This window comes from Nycticebus coucang, chromosome 6 (assembly GCF_027406575.1).
Source record: "Nycticebus coucang isolate mNycCou1 chromosome 6, mNycCou1.pri, whole genome shotgun sequence".
Taxonomy (NCBI): domain Eukaryota; kingdom Metazoa; phylum Chordata; class Mammalia; order Primates; family Lorisidae; genus Nycticebus; species Nycticebus coucang.
The window spans coordinates 16948667-16972048 of record NC_069785.1 but is presented as its reverse complement, the minus strand read 5'-3'; positions in this window follow the sequence as shown (position 1 = coordinate 16972048).

The following is a 23382-nucleotide window of genomic DNA, read 5'->3' as shown; positions in this document are numbered from 1 at the left end:
CCCAATATTGATTGCTGTGGAGGTTTCTGCTCTGGTGACTTGTGATCCTCTATATCTGCCTGTCTGTGATTTCAGGTTGATGGTTTACCTTGTGACTTCACTTCTCTGATGGATCTAAGAAAAGTTGTTGACTCTTTAGTTTGTTTAGCTCTTTGCTTGTGGTTGGAATGGGGGAAGACTTCTAAGCTCATGACATACCTGTAGTCCCAGGAGGCTGAGGCACTAGGATCACATCACTGGAGCCCAGGTGTTCAAGGTTGCTGTGAGCTGTGATGATACCACTGCACTTCAGCCTGGGTGATGGAGCAAGACTCTGTCTCTGAAAAAAAAAAAATTAATTTTACCTATGTTTATTCTTTTACTTTTTTATGTTCTATTAGAAAATGTAAAATCAAATTTATATTTTGCTTTGTATTTCTGACCAACAGCCCACATCCCAGTAGAAGGTGAGATTATTGGTGAATTTTATTGTTTTGTGTGTCTCCTAATTAGGAAAGTTGACTTGTTCATTTGTGCTGTGTGCTAGGCTATTGAACATGGCATGGGCCACTCCTTTGCATGAATATAAAATTCATTCTCATATTAGGGAGTCTGAGCTTTTTAATGGTGTCTGCCAGGACTCATCCCTTCAGCTCAAAGTCTGCAGGATATTTTGGTTTGTACACAGATGTCCCACTTTCTTGGTTGGCTGAGTGCCAGGTTGTCTGTCTGTGGCTGTGTTACAATGTCTCTCAGCCACTAAAGTCAGTGTTGCCTTATTCCCCTCATAGACCCTTATGAGAGAATCCACAGGGAGGTTGGCCCTAAAATGCTTGGCTAACATCCTCCAAGTCTTCAGGAATGGTGCCAGAAGCCCTGTAGTGAGCGGCATAGTTCTGTAGAAAATGGAAAATATCTTCTATATACAGACATCTCACCCACGCTGCCTCCCATTCTAGCACCTCGTTGGCTTTATTTAAAGGTCACATCATCTAGTATTTATTGTTGTTGTTGTTTTAGAGACAGAGCCTGACTGTTGCTCAGGCTAGAGTGCTGTAGTGTCAGCCTACCTCACAGCCTCAAATTCCTGAGCTCAAATGATCCTCCTGCCTCAGCCTCCCAAGCAGCTGGGACCATAGGCTCCTGTTGTTGGCCACAACCCCTGGCCAATTATTTTTCTATTTTTAGTAGAAAAGGGGTCTTATTCTTGCTTAGGCTGGTCTCAAACTCCTGAGCTCACGTAATCCTCTTGCCTCAGCCTCCGGGGTGCCAGGATTATAGGCGTGAGCCACTGTGCCTGGCCAATGCATCATCTATTCTTGTTGTCTTACATATTTTGAGTAGACTTCTTATGCTCATTCAACCTAATCCTAGGTTATGAGTTCCTCTGAATGGCTAGTGAAGCAGAAAAAGTAAAAATAATAAGTTATTTCACTTATTACACTGGTTGTTTTCTTAAAAAGTTTAAACCAAATAAAATTCTCATATGTACTTCATTCATTCTGTCACACATTCATTTATTCATTTATGATACAGCATCCACTGTTACTAGGCAGTGCAGGTGACCCATATAATACATGGTCCCTTCCCTCAAAGTATTCTTTCAAGTCACATATGTAAATGGACACAATAGGAGGCTAAATGTGCATTTAGGGGTCTCACCAGAGTGCTTTTTAGAGTTAAGAGGGGGAAGAACATTTGCTCCTTGATGACCAGAGAAAACCATCAAACAGGAGGTATAATTTGGACTGAACTTTGAGAGATGAAGAGGGGGTGATCAAACAAAAGAAAGGATTTTCAGGTAATGAAAAGGGTCTAGTAGGTGGGCAAGAATACAATGCTTTTAGGTGTGAGTAGCAGGGGCTGATGTCAGGTAAGTAGGAGGTCAGACAGAATATAATTCTTCCATACCAGACTGAGGAGTATCAATCTATTTCTCTCCCTGATTTTCTCCAAAAATGATGTCAGGGGAAGCCAATATAAAAATGTAAAGGAAAACTGTCAGACTAGGGGAAATACAGATTAAAAAAGGCAAGAACAAATGACATAGCTAAGTAAAAACTTTGTTTATGAGCATCCTTGTGGCCAAAGCAAAAAGCAAGGTAAAACCGATATAATTGTTACTGTTCATGAAGAAAAAACTTTAGTTCTCTAGGAGAATCAACACTTTTCTTAGCATCAATTTTAAAAGAAATTTTCTATCATGGGCTGAATAGAAAATTCCTTACCCATACGGGTTTATTTAATGTCCCTTTATAAAATCAAAAAGAAAATACTCTATACATTGGTGCTTTCCAAGTGGAATTTGTATGTAATCACCTGGGACGTTGGGTCTGGGGTGGGCCTCATATCCTGCAATTCAACAAGATTCCTGATGGTTTGGCTGTCTGAAACTCAGGTTGAAATTTAATTGCCATGGAAACAATATTAACATATGAGACATTGAAGAGGTGATCAGGCCTTAGGGTGCTGCCTGGATGGTGGGGTTAATATTCTTATAAAAGGGTGAGTTTGACTCCCTTTGCTCTCTTGGTTGCTCTGCTCTCTGCCACCTGCCGTGTTCAGATTCAGCCTTATTTCCCCTCCGGGGGTGGGCGCTCAAGGCTCCACCTTGGAAGGAGCAAGGAGCGAATGGTCTCACCAGACACCATACCTGTCAGAGCCTTGACCTTGAAGTTCCCAGCCCTCCAGAGCTGTGAGCCAGTAAATTTCTGTTCTTTATACATTACCCAGTCTCTGGGACTCTGTGATAGCACAAAATGGACTAGGCCACCCCTACTGAGGCTGCTGGTCTGCAGAGCACACTGTGCGTGGCGCCGACTTTTCTCTAACACCACAGCCCATTAGCGCAGTGAGCCACCGCAGAACTGTCGCGTGTGATGTTGACGGCGTCGCATCTAGAGGTACAGCCGTTTTGGAATCCTTTGATGTAGAACCGGGGCCTTTCCTTTACTTTACGATCTGAATGAAGTGTATTTCTAAATGTTTACATTTTTAGAAATTTCCAGGATTCTATTTTTTTTTGGCAGTTGTGTAACATATATCTAGTGTGACGGCAATTTTTAGTACCTGCTTTCTTGAATGTATCCAAAGCCTTTAACTAAATGTTTCCAAAACAAGGCATCTCCTTTCACTCACATTCTGAGCAGTTATCTACTGTTTAACCAAATTATAAAATTATACTAACATTCACTAGCATACATAGATCTGAGGAAAAACACAATTGATTACTGACAAGCAAAGAACACTTGCTAGCTGCGAGCATTCAGCTAACTGTGGGCTCTCCTTGGTGCATTTCCAAGGGAGATCTGTTAACCAGCAAGTTGGGTAAGTGGAGTTCAGCTAGCATGACCCCCAGAAAGAAGAGGTTAAGAATTCAGCTTGGAAAGAATGAGGCTGTATAGAACATACGAATAACCCAATGGGCAACACGTTCTCCAGCGATATTCTTTCAATGTCTTATTGGGACTTTTGATGAGAGCAAGACAACAGTCAGTTCCCCACTATGTCCTCTGGCAGGGTTTGGGGGGGAAGCATAGCCCTGGGAATCTCCTGGAAATCTTTTCTGTTCTGAGCAGGGTTCAGTGAATGGAGGCCACAGAGTGGACAGTTTCGGAAGGCCTCGCTCATATGGAACAAGACGGTTTGTAGTGAGGTTAAATCCGTAGAACTTCTGGCCTTCACGGAGGGAAAGATCAGCCTAAGTGTCTGTGCCTAACAAGCGGCACCTGAAGGGTAGGAAGGGCCTAAGTATTTTCAGCATGTAAGATAAAATAGGCCTGTGCCTGGAATGTATAAAGAGCACCGCAGCCAGGCAAGGAGAAAAGAAACTCAATTGTCAAAAGGGCAAAGTATCTGAGCAGATAATCTCCTCAAGAGGTTCTCAGGGAATGTAGATGAAAATGATCTATTGGATTAACAGGAAATCTAGAAGACTTGTAATACCCAGCCAGGGTCAGCGAGGGTGGAGATCAGCTGCACACACACACTGTTGTGATTATGTAAATTGGAAGTCTTGTTGAAGGGTCATCTCACAAAAAATATGTCTTGAGTGCCTCCCAGGTGCCAGCACTGCTCTATGGGCTGGGAATATAACAGTAAAAACACAAATGTTCTCTGCTCTTAAAGCTTAGGAGAGGGAGACAGACAAGAAGCAAATATGTTTGGGGTTGAGAAAAGCTGAGAATAAAATAAAGCAAGGCAAGGCATGACAATGACAGTGGTGGGTATGGCACTGTTTATATAGGACAGTCAGGGAGACCCTCAGTTGAGGTGGATTTGACTGTTTGCATCTGTTAGAAGGAAGATTTATAACATGCATAGGCATGAAAAGAGCTTCAAGACCTATTGTTTATTGAAAATAGCAAGTTACAGAAATATATTTGGGTACAATCCCTTCATGTTAAAAGGGTGTGTGTGTTTCCTTGTGTATTTAAATACATCATGTAATACATCGTCGATATAATAAGTTCCTAGAGAAGTGCCAAACAGATTGTCAACCCTGGTGTCTCTGAGCCTATGTCAATTGCACAGGCAGTGGCAGGAAGGAAGGGAGAATAATATACTACCTGGATAATTTTTCTAAAAACAGAAAGCAAAATAAATACTGAAAAGGCACAGTGATCTTTAGGGGAAAAATGAAAAAAAAAATATAATAGATGGCTATGGTAAATCACATTAAAATTATATAATTTTTATAACAAGCATTTGGGGGCCATGACCTTAAGGTAAAAAGTATCAGTAAGCTTAGAAAAGAAGGGAGAGAAGGCAGGCAGAGGGCGGCTTGGTGTGGGCAGGAAGGCGCAGCTGTGGGTCCCCTGCTCCTAGTCAGGCCCCGTCTGCTCCCCGCTTGCGGTGAGGCCTGGGGCCCTGTAACCTTTGTGTGTCAGTTGCCTCATCTGTAAAATGGAGACAACTACTTCTCAGTGTAGTTGTGAGTAAGAGATAAGTTGGTTCAAGATAAGAACACTGCCTGGCATGTAGTTAACTGGTCACTAAGCACCAGCTGTTAACAGGGTCCTCAGATCCACTGAGTCAGGGGCTCCTGTGGCTCCACACACGGAAGACAGCGACCATCAGAGGGCAGGACCTCCACACCTGCCTTCCAGCATCTCTGTGCTTCTCAGATGTCTGAAAATTGAAAACTGTATGTTGGCTAATTAATCAGAGCACGAATGACTGACCAGTGTGTGGTACAGAGGTCAGGGGAACAATCCTGGGACACATGGAGCTCACATCCGACTCCACTGCCCAAGAACTGTCACCTTCGCTAGTTGGGAAATGACCAAGTCTCCAGAGCCCTGCCAGGGTGCTATGTACACTTATGGGCAGGCCCTCTGCTTAGCTGACATTTGCCTTAATACGATGAACAACTGGCCCTCAGAAAGCCAAGGGGTTTTGCTATTTTTATTTTAGATTTCTAAGAAATGTAAGTTTGCATATCTCCAATTGAGTCATTAGCTTTCTAATAAATTACTAGACATTTTTAGGTTTCCATAAACCAACTTTCAAACTCTGCCCATTGTAATCCTTCCATTGCATACGACAGCAGTGAGTGACAAGTTTAATTTTGGTGGGAAACATAGTAAGGAATCCTGCCTGAATTTCTGCTGAGGGACAGGAAACCTACAATTTCTTCATATTCCACTGGAAACCCCTTTCTTACTGGTTCCACAATACAACCTCTCCCTTTTCCTTCCAGAATAATGCTGTCAAGGAAGCCAAATATAGAATGAATTGTCCCAGAGTGTGTGTGTTAAGAGCTCTGGGTAAAAGCCAGGTAAATTCACAGGTCATACACTTACCCACACCCTGCCCTACCAGGTCCCTTCATGGGATACCTAAGTGTCATACCCCACTTGTCAAATCTGGCTCAGAGAGGTTCTCTTTTAACTTTTAACCTTTCTTTTCTTTCTTTCTTTTTTTTTGCAGTTTTTGGCCGGGGCTGGGTTTGAACCCGCCCCCACCACCTGTGCCCTACCCCTTTGAGCCATAGGCACCATCCTTCTTTTCTCTTCTTTCCATTCCTTTCTCCTGTTTTAATTTTTTTTGTTTCCATTTTCTACCCCTTGTCTGTGCATTTCCTGTGTTATTTTCTATGTGACACACTTACCAACACTGTGTCCGTAATTTTACATTATTTTAAGATCATTATGTATGTTCAAAACGGACATATCTACAGGTGTATCAGATGGAAAAAAAAGTTGTTGTGTACCAAGCTATTTTTATTTATTTATTTATTTTCTTATTAAATCATAGCTGTGTACATTAATGCGATCATGGGGCACCATACACTGGTTTTATAGACCATTTGACATATTTTCATCACACTCGTTAACATAGCCTTCCAGCATTTTCTTAGTTATTGTGTTAAGACATTTATATTCTACATTTACTAAATTTCACATGTACCCTTGTAAGAGGCACCGTAGGTGTAATCCCACCAATCACCCTCCCTCTGCCCATACTCCCCCCTCCCTCTCCCCTTCCCCATATTCTTAGGTTGTAACTGGGTTATAGCTTTCATATGAAAGCCATAAATTAGTTTCATAGTAGGGCTGAGTACATTGGATACGTTTTCTTCCATTCTTGAGATACTTTACTAAGAAGAATATGTTCCAGCTCCATCCATATAAACATGAAAGAGGTAAAGTCTCCATCTTTCTTTAAGGCTGCATAATATTCCATGGTGTACATATACCACAATTTATTAATCCATTCGTGGGTCCATGGGCACTTAGGCTTTTTCCATGACCTAGCAATTATGAATTGGGCTGCAATAAACATTCTGGTACAAATATCTTTGTGATAATGTGATTTTTGGTCTTCTGGGTATATACCTAGTAGAGGAATTATAGGATTGAATGGCAGATCTATTTTTAGATCTCTAAGTGTTCTCCAAACATCTTTCCAAAAGGAATATATTAATTTGCATTCCCACAAGCACTGTAGAAGTGTTCCCTTTTCTCCACATCCATGCCAACATCTCTGGTCTTGGGATTTTGTGATATGGGCTAATCTTACTAGAGTTAGATAGTATCTCAAAATGGTTTTGATTTGCATTTCTCTGATGATTAAAGATGATAAGGATTTTTTTATATGTCTGTAGGCCGTGCACCTGTCTTCTTCAGAGAAGTTTCTCTTCAAGTCCCTTGCCCAGCCTGAGATGGGATCACTTGTTCTTTTCTTGCCTATATTTTTGAGTTCTCTGTGGATTCTGGTTACTAAACCTTTGTCAGAGACATAACCTCCAAATATCTTCTCCCATTCTGAGAGCTGTCTGCTTGCTTTACTTACTATGTTCTTGGCTGTGCAGAAGCTTTTTAGTTTGATCACATCCCAGTAGTATATTATTGAAGCTGCTTCAATTGCCCAGGGGGGGTCTTCCTCATAAAGGAAGATTCGCCCAGACTGATTTCTTCAAGAGTTTTCCCTGCACTTTCTTCTAGTATTTTTATAGTTTCGTGTCTTAAGTTTAACTCTTTTATCCAGTGAGAGTCTATCTTAGTTAATAGCGAAAGGAGTGGATACAGTTTCAGTCTTCTACAGGTCACCAACCAGTTCACCAAGCACCATTTGTTAAATAGGGAATCTTTTCCCCACTGAATGTTTTTAATTGGCTTGTCAAAGATCAAATAATGCTAAGTAGCTGGGTTCATCTCTTGGTTCTCTATTCTGTTCCATACATCTACCTCTCTGTTTTTGTGCCAGTACCATGCTGTTTTGATCACTCTCAATATATAGTATAGTCTGAGGTCCAGTAGTGTGATTCCTCCTGCTTTGTTTTTATTTCTGAGTAATGTCTTGGCTATTCAAGTTTTTTTGTGATTCCATATAAAATGAAGTATTATTTTTTCAAGATCTTTAAAGTATGATAGTGGAGCTTTAATAGAGATTGCATTAAAATTGTATGTTGCTTTGGGTAGTATGGACATTTTAACAATGTTGATTCTTCCCAGCCATGACAATGGTATGTTTTTCCATTTGTTAACATTTTCAGCTATTTCTTTTCTTAGAGTTTCATAGTTCTCTTTATAGAGATCTTTCATGTCCTTTGTTAGATAAACTCCCAAATATATCATCTTCTTTGGCACTACTGTGAACAGAATAGAGTCCTTAACTGTTTTTTCAGCTTGACTATTGTTGGTGTATATAAAGGCTACTGATTTATGAATGTTGATTTTGTAACCTGAGACGCTGCTGTATTCCTTGATCACTTCCAAGAGTTTTTTAGTAGAATCCCTAGTGTTTTCCAGATATACAATCATATCATCTGCGAAGAATGAAAGTTTGATCTCTTCTGACCCTGTATGGATACCCTTGATCGCCTTTTCTTCCCTAATTGTGGTGGCTAAAACTTCCGTTACAATGTTAAAGTGCAGTGGAGGCAACGGGCAGCCTTGTCTGCTTCCTGATCTGAGTGGAAATGATTTCGATTTAACTCCATTCAATACGATATTGGCTGTGGGTTTGCTGTAGATGGCCTCTATCAGTTTAAGAAATGTCCCTTCTATACCAATTTTCTTAAGTATTCTGATCATGGATACTGGATATTATCAAAAGCTTTTTCTGCATCAATTGAGAGAATCATATGGTCTTTGTTTTTTAATTTGTTTTTGTGCTGAATTATATTTATAGATTTACGTATATTGAACCAGCCTTGAGACCCTGGGATAAAACCAACTTGGTCATGATGTATAATTTGTTTGATGTATTGATGGATTCTATTTGTTAGGATCTTGTTGAATATTTTTGCATCTATATTCATTAGTGATGTTGGTCTATAATTTTCTTTTCTTGTTGGGTCTTTACCTAGTTTGGGGACCAGGGTGATGTTTGCTTCATAGAACGTGTTGGGTAGTCTTCCTTCTTTTTCTATACTTTGGAACAGGTTGAGTAATATAGGTACTAGTTCTTCTTTAAAGGTTTTGTAGAATTCTGACGTGAAGCCATCTGGTCCTGGACTTTTCTTTTTTAGGGAGATTTTGTATGGTTGATGCTATTTCAGAACTTGATACGGCCTCTTCAACATTTCCACTTGATTCTGGCTAAGTCTTGGAAGGTGACATGCTTCCAAGTATTCGTCCATTTCCTTCAGATTTTCATATTTCTGAGCATAAATTTTCTTGTAATATTCATTAAGGATTTTTTTAATTTCTGAGGAGTCTGTTGTTATTTCGTCTCTGTTGTTTCTGACTGATGAGATTAGAGATTTTACTCTTTTTTTCCTGGTTAGGTTAGCCAAAGGTTTATCTATTTTATTGACCTTTTCAAAAAACTAACTTTTTGATTTATTGATCTGTTGTATAATTCTTTTGTTTTCAATTTCATTTAATTTTGCTCTAATTTTGGTTATTTCTTTTCTTCTTCTGGGTTTGGGGTTGGAATGTTCTTCCTTTTCCAGTTGCTTGAGATGTCCCATTAAGTTGTTAACTTCCTCTCTTACCGTTCTCTTGAGGAAGGCTTGCAGTGCTATAAATTTCCCCCTTATGACTGCCTTTGTGGTATTCCAGAGGTTCTGATAATTCGTGTCTTCATTGTCATTTTGTTCCAAAAATTTGGTAATTTCCTTCTTCATCTCATCTATGACCCAGCTATCTTTCAGCATAAGGTTATTTAACTTCCATGTTTTTGTATGAGTATGCAGATTCCTGTTACTGAGTTCGACTTTTATTCCATGGTTGTCCAAGAAGATGCAAGGAATAATTTCTATTCCTTTAAATTTACTGAGTTTAGACTTGACCTAAGATGTGATTGATTTTGGAGTATGTTTCATGGGCTGATGAGAAGTATGTGTATTCAGTTTTGTTGGGATGAAATGTTCTGTAGATGTCTGTTAAATCCAAATGTTGGATGGTTAGGTTTAAATCTAAATTTCTTTGCTCAGCTTCTTATTGGAGGATCAATCCAACACTGCCAAAGGAGTGTTGAAATCTCTGACTATTATGGAGCTGGAGAAAATCAAGTTGCTCATGTCTGTTAGAGTTTCTCTTATAAATTGAGGTGCATTCTGGTTGGGTATATAGATATTAATAATTGAAATCTCATCATATTGAGTATTACCCTTAACAAATATGAAGTGACCATTCTTGTCCTTCCTTACTTTTGTTGGTTTAAAGCCTATTGTATCTGCAAATAAAATTGCAACCCCTGCTTTTTTCTGATTATCATTTGCCTGAAATATGGATGACCATCCTTTCACCCAGAGTCTATATTTATCTTTTAAGATAAGATGAGATTCTTGTATGCAGCAAATATCTGGCCTGAGTTTTTGTATCCAGTCAGCCAACCTGTGCCTCTTTAGAGGACAGTTTAAGCTGTTCACATTAATGGAGAATATTGATAAGTCTGGTAAAATTTTGGGTATCGAGTTTTTCAAAAGTCCAGTGGACATTTTTAATGTTTTTGCCAGTGTGGAATTTGGAGTTTGATGAAAAGTTTCTGAGTGAGTTTACTTTTGTGGTAGAGGATTGGGCTGGTCATTATGGATGATAGGTCTGAGAATATCCTGAAGAGCTGGTTTGGTTATGGCAAATTTCTTCAACATATAAATGTTATTAAAGTATTTAATTTCTCCATCATAAATGAAACTCAGTTTAGGTGGATACAGCATCCGGGGTTGAAAGTTATTTTGTTTTGGGAGATTAAAAGTCGATGACCACCCTCTTCTGGCTTGAAAGATTTCAGCAGAGAGATTTGCAGTCATTCTAATATTCTTCCCTCTGTAGGTTATGGTTTTCTTACATCTGGCTGCTTTCAGAATTTTCTCCTTCATATTAACTTTAGTGAAGTTAATTATGATGTGCCTGGGGGATATCTTATTCTGGTTAAGTTGTGCTGGGGTTCTGAAACTGTCTGCTATCTGAATTTCAGAATCTCTTGGCATGTCTGGAAAATTCTCTTTCATAATTTCATGGAGAAGAGCCTCTGTGCCTTGCAAAGCCACTTCATCGCTTTCAGGGATTCTAATGAGGCAGATATTACCCTTCTTTGAATTATCCCAGAGCTCTCTAAGAGAATGATCCATTTTTGCTCTCTATTTCTCTTCCTCTTTGAGAGTTTGGGAGCATTCAAAACCTTTGTCTTCAATGTCAGAAATCCTTTCTTCTGCTTTCTCCACTCTGTTACTGAGGGATTCTACTGTATTTTTCAGATCTTTGAGGGCTGCAAATTCTTGTTTCAATGTGTCAAAATCTTTGGTGGTTTTGTCTTTAAATTCGTTGAATTCTTGAGACAACTTTTGTATTGTTCTTTGAATTTCTAATTCCAACGTTTGAATTGCTCCTCGAATTTCTAATTCCAACTTTTACTCCATTCTATTAATCTTGTTTGCAATCCAAATTCTGAATTCGATTTCTGACATCTTGGCCATCTGTTTATGAATTGGATCTTCAGTTACTTCTGCCATATCTTTCCTTGGGGGGATTGATCTACTCTGGTTATTCATTTTACCAGAGTTTTTCCGCTGATTCTGCCCCATGATTATTTTACATCGTTTGACTAAGTGAGTAAATGATAAAGAAAAGTTGGGTTCAGAGCACCAGGAGTAGTGATTAACCAGCCCTTTGCCCAAAAGCTGGGACTGGTGTCTTTACCTTTTCCCCTGGAGCTTTGCTGAGGACCTGTACAGTGCTACGGCCTGAGAAACTGGGGACCTGCTTGGTGTGGTGGGGCTAAGTGGCTCTGTCTTTTTTTCAGCTGATCTCTGTCTGACCCTAGTGAATCAGTTACTCTGGGTTGAAGTCTCAGCTGTGGAGAAATATCAGCAATTAAGTCACTCTGCCCCCCACAGGTAACAATTGGAAAAGGAAAATCAAACCTTCCTACAACCACACACCCAGGGCACCACTTGGATAGTCCTTGGGCGATTGGCTCAGTTCAAAATGCCCAAATCAATTGTCTCAGTCAGCACCTGTCTCAGGTGGGAGAGTTTAAAACGTCTCTGGCAACTAGATCACAGGAATGTACTGACAACTCAAATATAACTTGCTCTGGTGCTCCATGAGGTCAGGAGGACCCACCCAGCAAATAGTCTGGGAAGGTTGATGCCTCCTTCCCCACTTTGGACCTCTATCACCTCCAGTCACTGATAACCCAGCAGGGCTGTGACCCAGTTTCCTCCAATGAGAAGATCCTCCATGGGTTTGCTCTGCCTGACACAATCTATGTCTCCTCAGCCAGGCTAATGCTCTCTGCTACTATCTGGCAGGGGGAGGTGAGGCCTGACAACCTTGAGTCCTTGATGGAGGTTGGGCTGTTCAATCAGTTCCAGCCCCGCCCTGATTGATGTTACTGACCGAACAGAACAACTTTGCAGAATTTGTTTCTCTTCCTGCTAAATTCCCCTGCAGAAGAGAAGATGTTTTGAGTTCACAGAACCTGTGCCTCAGGCCCTATCTTTGCAGCTTCCCAGTAGTTTGTATTGGCAGCACGGTTAGCTGTCAGTTCTAGCCTCCTGCCTTTGCTAGGCTGATAATCCCCTAGGGGCTGGGTGCATCTTAGGCTCAGTAAAGCGGTCCTTTAGGTCAGCCCTGCCTTGGAATTCTGCCAGCACTGCATGTGCGTTTTTGTAGTCTCTGTGCTCCACCCAGGCCGCTACCGCCTTAGGCAAACCCTTTATTCACGGGTCTGCGTTTCCATCCCATATCTGTTCCACCAGTGGTTGCCACCTGAGAAGATGCCTGGTATCTTCTGGTTTCCCAGAGAGACATGGGATGTGACTGTGGAATATCCAGGGGTGAGCCCTATTGTTGCTAAAAATGGCTGCTGCTCTGCGCCTCGGGGTACCACCACTCCAGCGTGGTTCCCTCTCAGAATGAGCACTGACCAGCAGCAGTCCAGGCCCTGTCCACACCTCACGAGAAAACACCCAAGAATCTGGACTCCTGGGGGATAGGCCTCTAGACCTCAGAGTGAGAGTGGAAGGGATTGCTGGGAGCTCAGAATTGCAGGTAGAGAATATGTACAGTTTTACACAGTTTTATGCCTGGCAGGAGGTCACAATGGCACCCTAGTAGGGGAAGTAGGTCCAGTTTTTAGAGGGTCTCTCCCGTGAAGTATAATGGGAGGACTTTTGAATTCGGCTCGTTTGTTTATGGGGTACTCCGAGCCGTTCTCATGGGGGAGGGGACTCCCATCCACTTGGTGATGGATTTTGTACCTTTTCTTTGTATCCTTGGGGTCACAGCTCGCCTCAGAGGGTTGATGTGCATTCTTCAACCTTCTCTCTTGACGCAGATCTAATCCACCAGGTTACTTACTAAATTTCTGTCCTTTAACTCTTCTTCTGGACGGGAGCCTCTGTGGAAAGCTGACTTCAGTCAGCCATCTTGTCTTTGCTCCCCCCGAGCTATTTTTAAAATGCTTCATAGCTTGTTTGAGAAATAATATCTTTACATTCCGTAGTTTACTGGGGGAACATTAGCTTTAATAAATACTTAAGTGCTCTCATGATAAAGGGACCAGGCAACATTTGTCTCTGTTCTCAAGTGTTTAAGAATTTAAGCATAAAAGCAGCAGCAACATTCCTGGTGGGTGGCTGCCTCAGAGTTAATGCTTCTGGAGAGTCAAGAGAGTTTCTTTGGAGGTATATTGGCTAATGGCCATTGTGACAGATGTATATGTATTTTGTTCTTGACACTCAAACTTGCCTATGGGGCACAGTGGTCAGGTTATTGATGGAGCAAAAACTGGTTGCTTTATGAAACTCATTTATTCTCTATATTAGGATGCCTTCATTGTCAAGTCAAAATATTAGTGAGGATTTAGGGAAATAATCTTGCTCTCTAATTAAATAAAATTAAAATCTTATTGCTGCATTCATAAATGATCTTTGAGGTGTTACGTACTCGCTAGATCTCAGATGCCCAATTTGTGCAGCCTGTTGATGCTACATGTATTATTCAGTGAAAAAAGTTTGGGGGAGATGGGAGATGATAAGAAAATTGGTTTTTCTCACAACCTAATGATAACACTTGGGGCAGTGTAAAAATAATAAGCAACTTCACAAGTCAAGATGGGTCATCCATTGGTGGACTAGTACTCAGCTCAGGTGGCAAGATTTGGATAAGTAAGTGCTTAGCTAAAAGGAAGAAATAAATTACTAATATGTGTTGTTAAGGCTAATAACCCTGTCTAGAGTTGATCAACACACAGGTTCCTGCCTTGCCTTATGACCCTGTAAGGTGCAAATATAGCAACGTTGTCTGTATGACACATGTGGAGGGTACCAGATTCTCCTTGGGGAGCAGTGGTAGGAAAGAGGCAAATATAGTCTCCACGAGATGTCAGCACTTCTCTGATAATCAATCGTCCAACCTCCAGGGTCTCGCTGTTCTTTTTCTCCATCTGTTCTTAGCCTTCCTTCAATGAAATTGATCATCCAAAGAAGTATTGGACCTCACCTAATGTGCATAATGCAATGGTACATTTCAAAACTATTAAGAAAAGAGTGTAATTGTCTTACCACAACAAATAAATAAGTGGGGTGATGGATGTGTTCATCAGTTCCATGTAAGCATTTCACATTGTATATCAAATCAGTACACTGTACCCCATAAATTCATCAATTTACACAGTTATGATTTAATAAAGAAAGAAAAAAGAAGAAGTATTGTGAAGCAAATGGGGACCTCTGTCCTTGAGTCTGTTTTTTTGCTGTGTAACATGCCCCCAGCATTTATTTCCCATTGGGGTTCTGGCTTCCTTAGTGAGGGGGTCTGATATAACTACTTATGGGACCCTCAGGCTGAGATGACTCCAGTGCCTTGGGTTCCTTCCTAAGCAAATCAAAACCCACCTCAATCTAACCAGTAAAATAAAGCTTTTGCTTAACTAGCCAGAAATTGCCAACTAACCCTTCAACTGGAGGCTTTCCACTTGAATCAATCAAATATTCTTGCTTCACAGTGCCTTATAAAAGTTTTCTCCTCACGTACTCTGGGTGGAGGCTGCAAGGTTTGAAGTCTCAGGCTGCTGTGTTCATGAATTGCTGAATGCGCAAATAAGTTTGCTAAAATTTCAGTGTGCTTAAGTTTATCTTGGAACAGGTCATTCTTTATTATTCGGGGAACTGATGGAACTGAAGAGTGCACAAGTGATTTGGACTTACACAGTGTGGATGGTGCTGAGGGTCAGCGGTCACACACAGGATGCCGCACAGCTCAAGACTTCACACCCTCCCTTCATAGATCACACATGCTCTGATCACAGATGAGTGTGGACTAACACTTGAGGGCCCACTTAATCAGAGCCCAGTCCAGTGGGTCAATTCTGAGGCAGCCACAGCTTCAAAGGGGCTGGCCCAGGCCTCTAAGAGCGAAAGCAGCCTCTGGCTTTCTAAAAGTGAATCTGACATCACTTTATTAATTTTTTTTTTTTTTTTTTTGAGACAGAGTCTCACTACGTCACCCTTGGTAGAGTGCTGTGGTGTCACATCTCACAGCAACCTCTAATTCTTGGGCTTAAGTGATTCTCTTGCCTCAGCCTCCCAAGTAGCTGGGATACAGGTGCCCACTGCAATGCCTGGCTATTTTTTGTTGTAGTTGTCATCGTTGTTTAGCAGGCCCAGGCTGGGTTCAAACCTGTCAGCCCCAGTGTATGTGGCTCATGCTGTAACCACTGAGCTACGGGTACCAAGCCAAAACTGACATCACTTTTAAAAGCAGACATATATATGGCAAAAGCCAGGGCTCAGTTCTTACAATTAATTCTGTGACCTCCAGATTTATACATGGCAACTCCAAAATACCTTTCTCGTTAATACCACTGTGATACATTATACGTGCATCCTTTTTAAAAAATAGCACTTAAAAAGAAACATTTTATGTAGTAGTTTTGATAAAGCTTAGTTTTTAATAAAAGTGTTGGACATATGTGGTGGTTAATAATAGAAGAAAACTTCACCTATATTTTGAGGATAATCATGGATAGTTAACTTGTGCAAAAAAGGGCCACTTAGGTGTTCACTGCCCAGATAGTGGCATCAAATCTCTGTTAAAAAATGAGGAAGATAAGTACCCAATGTACTCAGCCCTCCTATGAAACTAATTTATGGCTTTCACATGAAAGCTATAACCCAGTTATAACCTAAGAATATGGGGAAGGGGGAGAGGAAGGGGAGGGAGGGGGGAGTTTGGGTGGAGGGAGGGTGATTGGTGGGATTGCACCTGTGGTGCATCTTACAAGGGTACATGTGAAACTTAGTAAATGTAGAATATAAATGTCTTAACACAATAACTAAGAAAATGCCAGGAAGGCTATGTTAACCAGTGTGATGAAAATGTGTCAAACGACCTATAAAACCAGTGTATTGTGCCCCATGATTGCATTAATGTACACAGCTATGATTTAATAATAAAAAAAAATGAGGAAGAACCACTTGCAAGGTATATTGGCACATTAAAAAAAAGCAAGGTGCTAAAATTGTATATAAAGTGTTCTCTTTTGTGCATAACCAGCACAGAAAACAAGAATATAGATTTGATTTGCATGTATTTGCACAAGGAGATCCTGGGAGGATAAACAAGAAACTAATAAAATGGGAGGAATGGAGTGGATGGGGACTGGTGGGAGCATGGCTCTGAGAATGTACCTTTATATTGCTTTGCGTTTGAGCCATGTAAATGCATTAGGTATTCCAAAGAAGAAGTTAAAAGACAACAGCACAATTAGATGTTTTTGGGAAAACTTAACCCCAATGTCAAGTGTGACTTTTAAACATAAGCACAGCGTTGTAATGCAGTAGAAAGGTCAGTGGCCTGAGAAACAGCAGATGTGGGTTCAGGGCCCAATTTTATCACAAACAAATTTGGCATCCTTTAACACTGGATTGGCAAAAGGGCTTAACGTGTGATGCCATTCATGACTATGGTTAAATGTGAAGAGACCGCCTGGAGACTTCTGTCAAGGATTTCAAGGCCACGTCCAGGTGCAATAGAGAAGATTGCTTTAGTGGAATCTCCATCTCTGCCATGGGTGCAAGATGGGGGAGTGACAGTGCATCCGTCTTCTGTTTGTCCTTCTTATGATTATTTTTTTTTGACCTACCTGCAAGATTAGGAGCTTAGAGTGGGTGATCTTTAAGTCTCATTGTTCTAAAATGTTAATAGTAAACAGAACATTATTCCAAAAAGTTAGAGCAAGGGAGGAAGGCTGGGGAGGACCTGGACAGAGGGCAGACGTGGTCCCTTGAGGTCCAGCTGTGAGGGGGGAAGAGAACCTTAAGTGAAACATAGGATGGGTGGAGTTTCAGACAGCGACCCCCCCCAACCCACCTGTGGTGAGCAGGCATCTGCACCCAGGTCCCAATGGTCCAGCCTTCCGTTCTCCCTATTTAGGGCAACAATATAACATTTTTCTCAGAGAATTTGCTGGAGGTGACTTTTGGAATATGCAAGCTTGATAATTTCCATTCCCACTTCCATTTCTGGAATATTGGAACTTGCTGGGGCAAACTTGGAAGAGCATCTGAGGCAGCCAGTGCCCTGTGGTGCTGGGGAAGAGCAGAGTGACTGACACCAACAGGGAGGGCTCATGACATGAAAGATTTCTGCGGCTTCTTTAGGGCCTAGACAGTAGAAGCCTGTGGGTCTTCTTGAAAAAACACTGCCGTGTCCACTTGGCATTTCTGGTTCCTGATGAACTTCTATCAAGCACATTTCAAGTGCTCAGGAGCCATCTCTGGCTAGGGGCTACTGAATTGGATTGCATAGATCGAGAATGTTCTATTGGACGGTGCTGCTCTAGATTGTGTATCTGGAAGCTGCTGCAGGCAGATGAATCCAAATGGTAAGAAGCTTCTGGCTGGGAAAACACAGAGCCCCTGGAATGGACCTTTGCCCAAAGCTCACCCGTTGTTGATGATCTTTTGATCTTTTCAGCCTCATTCAACCCCTCAGAGAAAAACTAGTTTCCCTCCAGCTTCCAGCAATGCCGTCTAGGAAACTACTATTTGAAGTCCTGTCTGCAGACTAGTACTGGTCTGTTTGTATGGAAGTTGAGAGTAGGCATTTAGAAATTTCTAGAATTTTTGACATTTCCATGACTTCCAAGCATGTGATCAGGGGACTTGCCTGGTTGAACAGGGTTTAGGAAGGAGAGGGATTGGGCAGGCACAGTGGATCCAAATAATACTGGGTGATATCTTAAAGTCAGTTGGTAAACTCACATCCAAAAATGTACAAAATCCCAAATCTGCGTTCATTAAATTACTATGAATTTATTGATTTATCACACTAAAATAATATGAATTTAATCATAACTTTGTAGGACCAATTGTTGTGATTACCCACTGATGAGGATGGAAGGATAAAGATCCTGTTATTGGATAAGGATAAAAAGAAGTTGAATTTTGCAAACATAATGTCACTTGTTCCTTTTTAGACAAAAGTTTTCTGAACTTGCTGAAATGCCTTTAAAAATCTATTATTCCAACTCTGTGAACATGTCTCTGTAAGACTTGTTTCCCTACTATTAATGTGATTAAAAGAAAACATAGAAACTGTTCCGATATCCACTATTCCCTATTGTTGCCAATTCCATTGGATTTAGATAATAAGCACTAAAAACTTTGAATCTTGAGATGTATGGTGTTTGTACGAAGTATCCACAGAGCATTTAGCATAGTGACTGCTATTTCTTTCCTAACTTGTTGTTTTGATTGCAGAATGAGTAAAAGCAGCAAGTGGAAAAAGGATTCTCTTCATTAATCTCCTCTAAATGCAACTTTCAATGAACAATGTAACATGGTTTGTGTTTTTTCCCATGTAATGTTTGTTCTGGTTGTATGTATTGAAATTGACTTTTATGTCTATTGAATCTAGTAACAAAAGATTTGAGCTTGTATTTTGAACGTCTTTATTTTTTATTTCATTTTTTCCCCATTATTCATCTATATCATATCTTACAACAAATTATCGGCAAAGGATTTCAAATTTTAAAAAATGGTCATCATTTGCCACTGGAGTAGTTTGAACAGCCCTGTTGTAGTTTTCTTTGATATTCTTCCCGTAGATGGCTGGAAGCAGGTGGGCTCGTGACCCCAGGATTAAGGATGTCGATTGCCAGTTTAAGGTGGAGAGCTCCTTAGTTCAAACCATCATGAAAGAAAGTTCTCAGGACAATTTCTAGTTCAGCAAAACCTTAACTTAGAAAGGGGCATGGCAGGAGGGAAGGCTGAAGCAGAAAGTTCAGGTGGTGGGCATAATTATATTTTAATTCAGATATATTAATAGAGTAACATAGACTCAATCATCAACAAAATCCACAAACATAGCTTAACTTCCTAATTAACGGAGGTGAATGGAGGTGGAAGGGTGATGACAATGAAAAACGTGTGACCAAGTCAGCAAACATAAGGAAACAGAAATCAAGGGCAACAAAAAAGAAGAGTAAACCTGTGATGAGAAGCAGGGGGTGAGGTGTGCACATCTCTTTTCATGTAACATGCGAGTGGGTTAACTTCATTAATCAAAAGACAGAAAACTCCAGACTGAGTAAAAATTACATTATATGTTGTATAGAGGAGGTTGACAGACTGTCATGTGGCTGGGTGAGGTGGAACAGGGTGGTAGGCATGTAGCATGAACTTCAGGTAGCTGTTTATTATCTAATGTTATGAAAAATGTTGTGCAGCTGGAATTTTAGAGGACGATTCAAACTGGGCTTGGTTTTCATGCGACAGGAAATTAACAAACTGGTGGACAAAATGTATCACTACCCTTTTGTGATTCTCCCTGGGAACATTGTGCTGCTGGAAGTTGGGCAAACAGGAGAGACCAGAAGAGAATTAGTCCCTTTAGGACATGTCTTGGGAGGTGGCAGGTTTCTTAACTTACTGCCTGGAGTCTGGTGGGGGCAGCAGTGGGTAGGCAGCTTCTCTTGCTTTCTCTTCACAGCCGGCCAGGGAGCCTGTCCCAGCAGGCACATTAGCTGCAGGGCTGCCTGAGGGAGACTCAGGGTTTTCCCCTGCACTGGGTCCCCCTCTCTGTGGCCAGGAAAAGGCAGTTGAAGCTTCTCTTTCACTGAATCCCTCTGGATTCAACAGCAATTCAATTCGCATTGCGCATCAAGTTTGGACCACATGTCTACTGATGGTACCCATATATTTGAACATCCTTTTCTTTCTGTGATGTTTCCCCCAACTCCCATATGTTCTTGAGAGGTTACAAAGTAGACAAGAATAGGAACTGAGAATTATGGAAGCATATTTATATCTACGCTATAATATAAATCTAAACCTGATGTGCATAAGAGTACTTTCTTCGAATGCAAATGTAGAGGAAAAACATACACTTCATGTTAGAAACAAAGAATGCTTGCTTTATGTCGGTTGTTCCCTTACATTTAGCCCTGTAATGGGCACATACCAAGATACGCAATACATGGTGTTGAATTATTGTCATTTGGGAAAGCAAATTATGACCACACACTTGTATCCAAATAGAAATATAATTCAAAGTTGCTATGTGGCCTGATCTATAAATAAGGGCTAAAATTATAAAGCTGAGCTAAAAGCTGAAATGAAGAAAGTATCCAATTAAAGCTGTATAAGCAAATATAACTTTTTTATTTTTCCTTTTTTTTGTTGTGCTTAAAGATGTGACTGGAAGGCTGTTGTGTTGATAAACAGAGAACCCAAAACTTCCTTGGTGCCTTGCTTTAATTTCTACTTTTTCCCCCCCGCAAATCCACAATACATTGCACTGAAGGCTGGAGTCACAGTCATCTACGGTGAAGACGAGTCTTCACAGTAAACAGAGGCACAGTGTGAGAACCAGGTTCTTTGTTCATTGAAACAACTGAACATTTTCTTTCTAGTTTGCCAGTATTAGCAGACAAGAGAGGAAGTGATTGGAATGTTATTGTAGTAATTGTGTCAGGGTGAGAGAAACCTTCTTCTGTTGCTTGGCACCTGTGTTTGGGAGGGCTAATCCTAGCCCCGCCATCATCCACCCTGTTCTCAGCATGTAAGCAGAGGAGGTGGTCCTCCAGCAGGAAGCCACGGCCTTTGGTAGGAGACTGCTGCAGTGGCTCTGAACGGGTGGTGCAGAGCAGTGACATGAGAGGAATGAAGCCATTGTACCCCATTTTGCCATGCTATCTCTTTTTCAGGTAGATACCTGGATCTACATGAGAATATATCTAAGGCGGTGCTTATGTATTTTATTGATGTATGGTGCTGGACAAACATTTGGACTTTGGGGTTAGTCTTGTTGGTGTGCATGTATTAATACCAAGGAACCCGGAAGAACCAAATATCAAATGTGTATTTTCACTCTGACACTAATCTTAGCTAGAGATACTTTAGACTTGGAGGGATGGAGGGAACATGGGCACCGGAAGTTCCAAACGCTGACTGATAGTGGTGTGTGCTGGAACTTAGGGATGGCCTCAGGAAATATGGGGTCCTTCCAATCCCCTGCTATCTCATTTTACCACCCCTAGATAAGTTTGTCACCATCCTTACTGCAATCATGGGCAGTCCCCATGCTGGTCGGACTCTGCTAACACTATTTTTTCTTTTTTTTAATTTTTTTATTAAATCATAAGTGTATACAATGATATGATCATGGGGCATCATACACTCACTTCATAAACCATTTGACACATTTTTATCCCAGTGGTTAACATAGCCTTTCCGGCGTTATCTCAGTTACTGTGCCAAAACATTTACATTCCACATTTACCAAGTTTCGCAAATACCCCTGTAATATGCACCACAGGTGTGATCCCACCGATTCCCCTCCCTCTACCCACCCCCCCTTCCCACTTCCCCCCATTGTTAAGTTGTAGCTGGGTTATAGCTTTCATGTGAGAGTCCCAAATTAGTTTCATAATAGGGCTGTGTACATTGGGTATTTTTTCTTCCATTCTTGGGATACTTTACTAAGAAGAATATGTTCCAGCTCCATCCATGTAAACATGAAAGAGGTAAAGTCTCCATCTTTCTTTAAGGCTGCATAGTATTCCATGGTATACATATACCACAATTTATTAATCCATTCGTGGATCGATGGGCACTTCGGCTTTTTCCATGACTTAGCAATTATGAATTGGGCTGCAATAAACATTCTGGTACAAATATCTTTGTTATGTTGTGATTTTTGGTCTTCTGGGTATATGCCCAGCAGAGGAATTACAGGATTGAATGGCAGATCTATTTTTAGATCTCTGAGTGTTCTCCATATATCCCTCCAAAAGGAATGTATTAATTTGCATTCCCACCAGCAGTGCAGAAGTGTTCCCTTTTCTCCGCATCCACGCCAACATCTCTGGTCTTGAGATTTTGTGATATAGGCTAGTCTCATTGGAGTTAGATGATATCTCAAAGTAGTTTTGATTTGCATTTCTCTGATGATTAAAGATGATGAGCATTTTTTCATATGTCTGAAGGCCGTGCGCCTGTCTTCTTCAGAGAAGTTTCTCTTCAAATCCCTTGCCCAGCCTGCGATGGGATCCCTTGTTTTTTTCTTGCTGATGCGTTTGAGTTCTCTGTGGATTCTGGTTATTAAACCTTTGTCAGAGTTATACCCTGCAAATATCTTCTCCCATTCTGAGGGCTGTCTGCTTGCTCTGCTTACTGTGTTCTTAGCTGTGCAGAAGCTTTTTAGTTTGATCAAGTCCCAGTAGTGTATTTTTGAAGCTGCTTCAATTGCCCGGGGGGTTCTCCTCATGAAATACTCACCCAGACCAATTTCTTCAAGGGTTTTCCCTGCATTCTCCTCTAGTATTTTTATAGTTTCATGTCTTAAGTTTAAATCTTTAATCCAATGAGAGTCTATCTTAGTTAATGGTGAAAGGTGTGGGTCCAATTTCAGTCTTCTGCAGGTTGCCAGCCAGTTCACCCAGCACCATTTGTTAAATAGGGAATCTTTTCCCCACTGAATGTTTTTAATTGGCTTGTCAAAAATCAAATAGCGGTAAGTAGCTGGATTCATCTCTTGGTTCTCTATTCTATTCCAGATATCTACTTCTCTGTTTTTGTGCCAATACCATGCTGTTTTGATCACTATCGATTTGTAGTAAAGTCTGAGGTCTGGTAGTGTGATTCCTCCTGTTTTGTTTTTATTTCTGAGTAATGTCTTGGCTATTCGAGGTTTTTTCTGATTCCATATAAAACGAAGTAATGTTTTTTCAAGATCCTTAAAATATGACAGTGGAGCTTTAATAGGGAGTGCGTTGAAATTATATATGGCTTTGGGTAGTATGGACATTTTGATAATGTTGATTCTTCCTAGCCATGAGCATGGTATGTTTTTCCATTTGTTAACATTTTCGGCTATTTCTTTTCTTAGAGTTTCATAGTTCTCTTTATAGAGATCTTTCACGTCTTTTGTTAGGTAAATTCCCAAATATTTCATCTTCTTTGGCACTACTGTGAATGGGATAGAGTCCTTAACTGCT